The sequence below is a fragment of the Grammomys surdaster genome, unplaced genomic scaffold, assembly GCF_004785775.1.
Source record: "Grammomys surdaster isolate TR1022 unplaced genomic scaffold, NIH_TR_1.0 126039, whole genome shotgun sequence".
Classification (NCBI taxonomy): Eukaryota; Metazoa; Chordata; class Mammalia; order Rodentia; family Muridae; genus Grammomys; species Grammomys surdaster.
Genome location: NW_021620852.1, coordinates 3417139 through 3425562, shown reverse-complemented (window position 1 = coordinate 3425562; position 8424 = coordinate 3417139). Strand labels below are relative to the sequence as shown.

At 40.5% G+C, this 8424-nt stretch overlaps 1 pseudogene across 1 annotated transcript; it reads right to left on the bottom strand.

Annotated features, from left to right (window-relative positions):
* Positions 1-3323: 3323 nt before the first annotated feature.
* On the bottom strand, positions 3324-4119 carry LOC114610373 (annotated as a pseudogene). Its single transcript, XR_003709680.1, has one exon. The product of XR_003709680.1 is annotated as a ZW10 interactor pseudogene (transcript).
* Positions 4120-8424: the final 4305 nt, after the last annotated feature.

Sequence of the window (8424 nt, the reverse complement as noted above, 5' to 3'; positions counted from 1 at the left end):
AGGGAGGGAGGGAGGGAGGGAGGGAGGGAGGAAGGAAGGAAGGAAGGAAGGAAGGAAGGAAGGAAGGAAGGAAGGAAGGAAGGAAGGGAAGGGAAGATGGTGGTAAGGAAAGAAGGAAAGAAAAAGGGAGAAAGGGAAGAAGGGAGAGAGGGAAGAAGGGAGTGAGAGGGGAGAGAAAGAACACTTATGGAGAGATTTGATAGGAAGAGATGATTCTGGCAAACCTTCTAACAGTGATCAAGTAAAGTTTCTTAGGCCTAAGTAAAAGATAGGAAAAAGTGAATAAAAAGTAGAATCTTAGAATAACAGTTTTTAGAAAAAGGCAGAAATCCTGAGTCAAAAAGCAGAAGGTGGGCTATTTTTGTTGTTATTTTTTGCAGTGAGAAAGATATGTTTGTTTCTTATAAAGATTATGTAAACACAAAGACAAGGTCAAATATAGAAGAGAAAATGAGAAAAGACAAGGAGAGCTCCCCTCTTCCCCCTCAGGATAGAGACTGGATAAGGAAGAATGCAATTGAGTGCTTTCCTCCATTGACCTAGGGCATGAATGGGTACTTTTTAAAATGTGGTCATTGCACATTGTTAACAAACTTATCTTTACAATATTCTGTATTGAACTAAAAAAGAAAAAACAAGAAAACAAAACAAAAAACAAAAAAATAAAAAAAAAGCACTGAGCATAATCCCCCAAGAACTAATCCCTTTCCAGAAAATCTACGAAGTAATCCCTATTCAGATTTTATACTGAATGCTTATCTTTACCAACTACATGATTTTGTTCTATTAGTTTAAACATAATAACTTTGGTCTCAAGAATTAGATTATCTGAAGTATGTGAAGCAAATGGATAGCAGGGTGGTGGTGGGGAAAGCTATCAATTCTATTACTTCAAACTCACAGCCAACCATCAACATGCCAAAGGGGAAAATGCCTGAGAATATGTCTCCAAAAGAAAATATCTATAGGGTATATGGAGTATTTCTATGTAAAGAATTAAGTTACGTGAGACTGTATACATGGCACCACCATTTTCGAGCAAAATAAAAAATTAGAACCACTTGGATAACTTAAGGAATGCTGGTTGACAGTTGAGCCAGTAATGGGCATTTCACCTCTCCACCTCTTCGCTTTTCTATCATCTTTCCTGTTCTTCTGTCTTCCCTTCCCCTACTTCCCTCTTGGTATGTCAATGGCCATCTAGAATACTGATTTCTATGATTAGAGCTGGGACAGCTAATTGCCACTCAGGACTAGTGAAGAGGATGTGAGATACTTGGTTGGTTTCTGGGGACCAAGAATTTATCTGGATTACAGAAAGATTCAAGGAAGAAATCATCTGGAGTATTGGAGTACTGAAAAGATTAAGGTTTAAAATTCCTCAAAAAAGAAATCAGACTCCTCAATGAGACTCTGCAGAGTTCAAAAGTTGCATTTGCAGACACCAGTATTTCTCCACACACTGCCAAACTAATATTCACAAATTACAGCCCACCTATCATTCCAGACTCTGACCAAAAGCATTATGCTGTCCTTGGCTCTATACTAGGAGAATCTAGTGACTATATTAAAACTAAATGGCAATGGATTCTGAAAAGAGAACCATAGGAAAGCAGGAATATAATCTCATTATGCCAGGGAAGAGTTGGTACCCAGAAGATGCGGATAACTAAAATTTTAAGCGAGTAGTTATTGCTATTAAAACTATATTTTATAAAGAAAATTTCCCTGCAAAGAGTAGTAAACGACTTAGTTAGAAATGTGATTTAATTTTGTCATTTAACATACGTTTGGTTTGAATTTGCTTTTTAGAAAGCCATAAGCATAAATATTTATACATTTCCCCAAGGGGAATAAATTTTTAATATTCCTGGGCCATCCTGAAAACTACCTGCATGTTCCCTAACAATGTATTTCTTCTGAAATTCTGAACCAAATATAGAAGTATATATAGTAATTTTTCCTCTCTAAAAGCCATCATTGTTTCTTGACCCCTCAATTTGGCCACAAGAAAAAGGCACCTTCACTGGTGACTCTTAGTTATATTAATTAATGGGCAACTGCAAAGCCTTCTACATGACTTCTGGTTTTTGCTTGATACCTTAATATAAGTTAAAAGTGAGTAAAGCAGGCTCTGGAGTATACTTCAGTAGCAGGGTGTGTGCCTGGTATGCAAAAGGTTCTGGGTCCCCTGCTTCACACCAAAACAAGAATTTGGGCCAATCAGACTTTTGACATCTACCAAAGAAAACATTTACCAAAGAAAATAGGCCATGGTGTGTAACTTTCACAGGAAAGTTACATAAATAAGCAAAACTAAATCCCACAAATGAAAACCACATTAAAAAAAAATCTGTTTCTTCCTGCCCTTCATCCTTTTCATTCTTTGTTAGTGATTTCAGTTCATATCCTACCTTGCTTTCTGTATTTCCCTTTCTTTCTCTGCTTTCTCATACTCCATGTAGTCTCTTCCCTTCGAGCCCAGGTCCTCCACATTCCCATTATCTTTCTTCCTTCAATTGTGATTTTCCAGAATGTGTTCTCCTCAGGATCAACCCCATACCATTTTTGTCACCCAATCTTCTTGCTAGCTTGTTTGAGCATTATTTTCATTTTCTCCAGAACAGCTCTCTTGTAGGGGTAGGTACTAATACTGAGGTCTTGTTCCCTAATTGGTTTTTTACTGGTCAATAGAGGAATCCAGGAGCCAATTGCTGGGCAGAAGAGACATGTGGAACTTCCAGGACCCAGGGAAAATGAAACATAGGGAAAGTGGAGGGGGGGAGGAGGAGGTTGAGCAAACTTTGGAAGGAGGAGCACAAAATAATCATATAAGATTAATGGAATATAATTGAAAACGCAAAAATGAACCCACACACCTATGGTCACTTAATCTTTGACAAAGGCACTAAAATCATGCAGTGGAAAAAAGACAACATTTTCTTTTCCTTCTTTTTTTTTTTTTTTGAATATTGAGGTATTTAATGAAAGATTCCTGTTCCCATAAATGTCTCCAACAATCTAAGGTTTCCCAGAAAGTCCATCTCCATGCAATTGGTCAGCAATCCAGGCCACCGAGTCTTGTTGCAGGTTCTTCAGCCAAAGTACAGGTTTACTGCATCTCACTACATCCATCCTGAAGATCTGCTAACAGTCTTCGTAACTAGCTTTCAATCTTAACTACATTTCCTTCAGTCCCTACTCCTTAGCTCTGGAAGACACCATTAAACCGTCTCACTTCTCAAGCTATAAGCACATCATGCCACTTCTCATTCTCAGGAGAAAAGGTGTTCCACGGCAAACCAGTGTTTTTCTTTGTTCCTTTAGAGAGATTTGGGTGGAAGGACTTGCCCTTTGACATCTCGCCCTTTAACATCTCGCCCTTTGCCATCTTTGTCCTCAGCCTTGGCCTCAGAGATGACCAGCTTATTCTGCAGGGAACACAGCAGCTGGAGGTAGCTCTGCTTCCTCTGCAGCTTCTCCTGTTCCTGTCCTGCTTGCTGCTTCAAGTTTTCAAGTTCCTGATGTGATCCATCAAGCTTCTCCAGAGCCCTCTTCCGGTGTCTCTTTACCTCTGCAGAAATCTTTGTCAGATTCTGCAAACGCTTCTGTTGCAGCACCCACTGCTTCTGAGCTAGTAGAAGTTTCTTCTCAAGGACTCGCTTCTTAGCCTCCAGTTGCTCAAAAGCCTTCTGAAGCTCTGTGTACTTCCTGTGAGCCTCTTTCACCTGGGGTAAGGCCTCAGACAGGGCACATTTTATGACATCCACATGATCCATGTATGTAATCTTCATGTCCTTCCACTCCTCCTTAGTTTCATTTGCCTTTTGTCGACTTTTATCTTCAGAAGCCAAAGCATCTAAGTTTTGGTCAGTATTATCGTCCTGAGCCAGAAAGGTCTGGAAGTTCACAACTTGGAGCTGGCTACAGAGCAGCGTGTCCTTCTTCCGAAAGATCCTCATAAATACCTCCATGATCTTGGCAGGCAGCTCTGCTTCCTCCTGCAAGCCTACAGGTTCTAGAACGCTTGCTGCCTCATCCAGAACCTCTTTGGTCTCAACAGCGTTTTTCTCTGCAACAGCATTTTTCTCCGCATCCGCCATCGTTCTGCCGCCCACCACGCCTCAAGACAGCATTTTCAACAAATGGTACTGGATCAACTGGAGGTCAGCATGTAGAAGAATGCAAATTGTCCATTCTTATCTCCTTGTACAAAGCTCAAGTCCAAGTGCATCAAGAACTTCCACATAAAACCAGATACACTGAAACTAATAGAAGAGAACCTGGAGAAGAGCCTCAAGCACATGGGCATGAGGGGAAAGTTCCTGAACAGAACACCAATGGCTTATGATTTAAGATCAAGAATTCACAAATGAGACCTCATAAAATTCCAAAGCTTCCATAAGGCAAAGGACCCTGCCAATAGGACAAAACGGCAACCAACAGATTGGGAAAAGATCTTTACCAATCCTACATTCAATAGAGAGCTAATATCCAATATATACAAAGAACTCAAGAAATTAGACTCCAGAGAATCAAATAACCCTATTTTTAAAATGGGGTACAGAACTAAACAAAGAATTCTCAACTGAGGAATCTCGAATGGCTGAGAAGCACATAAAGAAATGTTCAATATCCTTAGTCATCAGGGAAATGCAAATCAAAACAACCCTGAGATTCGACCTCATGTCAGTCAGAATGACTAAGATCAAAAACTCAGGTGATAGCAGATGCTGGCAAGGATGTGGAGAAAGAGTAACATTCCTCCATTGTTGGTGGGATTACAAGCTGGTACAATCATTGTGGAATTCAGTCTGGCAGTTCCTCAGAAAATTGAACATAGTACTACCTGAGGACCTAGCTATACCACTCCTGGGCATATACCCAAAAGATGTTCCAACATATAACAAGGACACATGCTCTACTATGTTCATAGCAGCCTTATTTATAATAGCCAGAAGCTTGAAAGAACCCAGATGTCCTTCAACAGAGGAATGGATACAGAAAATGTGGTACATTTACACAATGAAGTACTACTCAGCTATTAAAAACAATGAGTTCATGAAATTCTTAGGTAAATGGATGGAACTAGAAAATATCATCCTGAGTGAGGGAACCCAATCGCATAAGAACACACATGGCATGCACTCACTGATAACCGGACATTAGCCCAAAATCTCAGAATACCCATGATACAATTCACAGACAATATGAAGCTCAAGAAGGAAGACCAAAGTAAGGATGCTTCAGTCCTTCTTAGAAGCAGGAACAAAATACTCAGGGGAAGTAGAGGGGTGGTAACAGACTTGAGAGGAAGAGAGGAGGGGGAGGGGAGAAAGGGAGGCAGGATCAGGTATAGGAGGAGACAAGGATGATATACATAGGGTCAGGAATTTGAACACAGGTATGTTGCAATGGGGGATGGGGAACCTGGGGTAGCTACCAGCAAGTCCCAGATACCAGGAAAGCAAGAGGCTCCCAGGACCCAGGGATGAGATTAGCTGAAATGTCAAGCAAAGAGGAGGGAGAACCTGTAGAGACCATATCCAGAGGTTAAGCAAGGCCCCAGGTTGGCAGATAGGGCCAACCACTTATCACCAAATTTTTAATCCAGAAGGGCTCCTGTCTAAAGGAAATACAAAGTGTGGAGCAGAGACTGAAGGAAAGGCCATCCAGAGACTGCCTCACCTGGGGATCCATCCCATTTGCAGACACCAAACCCATACACTATTGTGGATGCTAAAAAGTGCCTGCTGAGAGGAGCCTGATATAGCTGTCTCCTGAGAGGCTTTGCCAAAGCCTGACAAATACAGAGGTGGATGCTCACAGCCAACCATTGGACTGAGCATGGGGACCCTAATGGAGGAAGGACTGAAGAAACTGAAGGGGTTTGCAGCCCCAAAGGAAGACCAACGATATCAATCAACCAGATCCCCCAGAGCTCCCAGGGACTAAACCACCAACCAAAGAGTACACATGGAGTCAGCCATGGCTCCAGCCGCATATGTAGCAGAGGATGGCATTGACTGGCATCAATGGGAGGAGAGGACCTTAGTCCTGTGAACGCTCTATGCCCCAGGGGGGTATGGTGAGAAAGGGTGGGTGGGTGGAGGAGCACCCTCATAGAAGCAGGGGGGAGGGGGGTGGGATAGGTGTTTTCAGGAGGGAAACTAGGAAAGGGGATCACATTTGAAATGTAAATAAATAAAATATCCAATATAAAAAAAAAGAAGATCTCGGGGAAGCTAGAGCCAGCAGCTTCTGCACAGGTGAATAGCCAAGGAGGTCAGTGGAAGCTTGCTGATACAGGCGTGCTGATAAGTTTAGTGCAGGAGATTCTGTACTCAACAACTGTGCTAGCCAGCAAGTTCTAAAGTAGTGAAGCTGAGTGTGACCCCTCCAGGAGCAAAGGCTGGTAGGAAAGAGAAGCCAGGTCAGTGATGGCAGCTTGGCAAAGCTAAGCAAACCAGGAGGAACAAAAGGAAACTTAGAGAGGCCAAAGTGTGGGCAGCAACTCCAGGGTCCCAGCTCCCAGGAAAGGCGGTAACATGTTTTTAAAAAATGGCATGCAACACCCTCTATTCATTTTCTCTCAACTTTCCCTGAGCTCTTGCTTTAAAGAGAGATTTTTTTAATTATTATTATTAAACATAAAAAATCAGTTTTGGAAACCATCTGGATTCCCCCTTTGATGTACAACCAGAAAGAATGCGCTATTGAAACTAAGTATTTCTGTAGGAAGGTGCACACAAAACTCCACTCTCTTATGACAAGAATCAGAATCTATTAGATTATGTAATTTTAAGGGCTAAGAAGAGTTCTTAAAGGTCATCTATTACTACCTCCATTTTTATGGATGAAGGAAAACAGAAAGCAATGGTCATTGATTCCTTCCAAGTATCAGACTTCGTAGTTTATATTGCCTTTGCTGTTACTATTAATGATATTTATATGTATATTAAATACTTGTTGTTATTTATATTTTTATGTATATTCTATGTTTCTAAGATTCATTCTCAAGCATTGTAAGAGTTATATATTCAATTTTCTGTCTACAATATTTGCCAACCACCTCCTCAGTGCTAATACTAGGAAAAGAAAATAAAGAACAGTTCAGACCGATCACCTGACATCTTCCAATTCTTTATGCCCAAACTCATATAACAGGCAAATACTGACAAAGTCCAAAAATTAAAGTAAGCCTTAAAGATTAGCCATCATCTGCTAAGGATCGAAAATCTATGAAAAGACAGAAATGGAATTTAAAACTAGGGTTGATTCAACTGAAAACCTGTTTGGTGCTTTTGCTTTGGGGCTGTTGCACACACTTACTTTGTGTGCTCATGTTGCTGGTCAGGGCTGCATGGTAAGCATATGTCTACTTCAGATGTGCTTTAATGCAGGGCACAAAACCCAGAACATCTTGTATGCTAACCACATAAATTCAGTTTCTCAGTGAGATTCCTGGCAATCCCCAAATTTCCAAGCCAGCTGGCAATTTGTTCTCCAATTCTGATCTTTCTTGCTCAGTTCCTCATCTGTCTTGAAGTTATAGGTCACCATGTTTAAGTTGTGATGACTGACAGCCACTTAGTGTGACCCTGGTATGTTTTTAATGAATGCGGTAGCAATGTCAGAAAAAAAGAGGGTATGGAAGATAGTGGCAATGATTTAAGTAATTAACTTAAAGGTCTCTGAGTTGAAATTAATAGCCATCATTTTTTTAAAGGTACCTCCTATGATTTATTCTACTGAGAAAGGCTTTCCCACGCTTCTGTAGCTTTAATCTTAGGTGAATTTTAGTGTCTTTTTCATTTTTCAGCTCCTTTTCCAAGTCTGTCACTTCACTCAATAATGTATGATTCATCTTTTCTTATACAAGGATGTCTATTCCATTTCTGCATTAATAACATTAGGTCTCATTCCTTCACCTCATACTTTTTTGCATGTAAAAAATAGCACAAAGAAATGGCTGGAGAATCATCTTACAATAAAAGTTCCTGCAAAATATTAATACATGATGTAGCTTGCACACTTTAATACTTGGTAATTTAACGTGACAGACTGACTTTCTCATGTCTTTGGTATTAGATCAGGAAGCTAACACAGTCTCTCCAATTCATTCTAAGTCTCAGAATGTTCAGTTTTCCTTGATAGGATTACAAAATCATATAACTGAATAGCAGCCTATGTACAGAATACTGGGGGTGGGAAGTACTTGTTTGTTGTGCATCTGTGAAAAGATATGTTACCTGTGTTGTACTCCTGAGCTGAAATATAGGGGTTATAGGATGGTCTCTTTTGATCATGCATATAGATCCCAGCACAGAGGCTGCAGGAAAAGTGTATATGCAATTAAATGGCAATGAAAGTTCATAACTGTCCTATAGTTTACCTCTGATGTTCAATTCTCTAGGGAAAAGA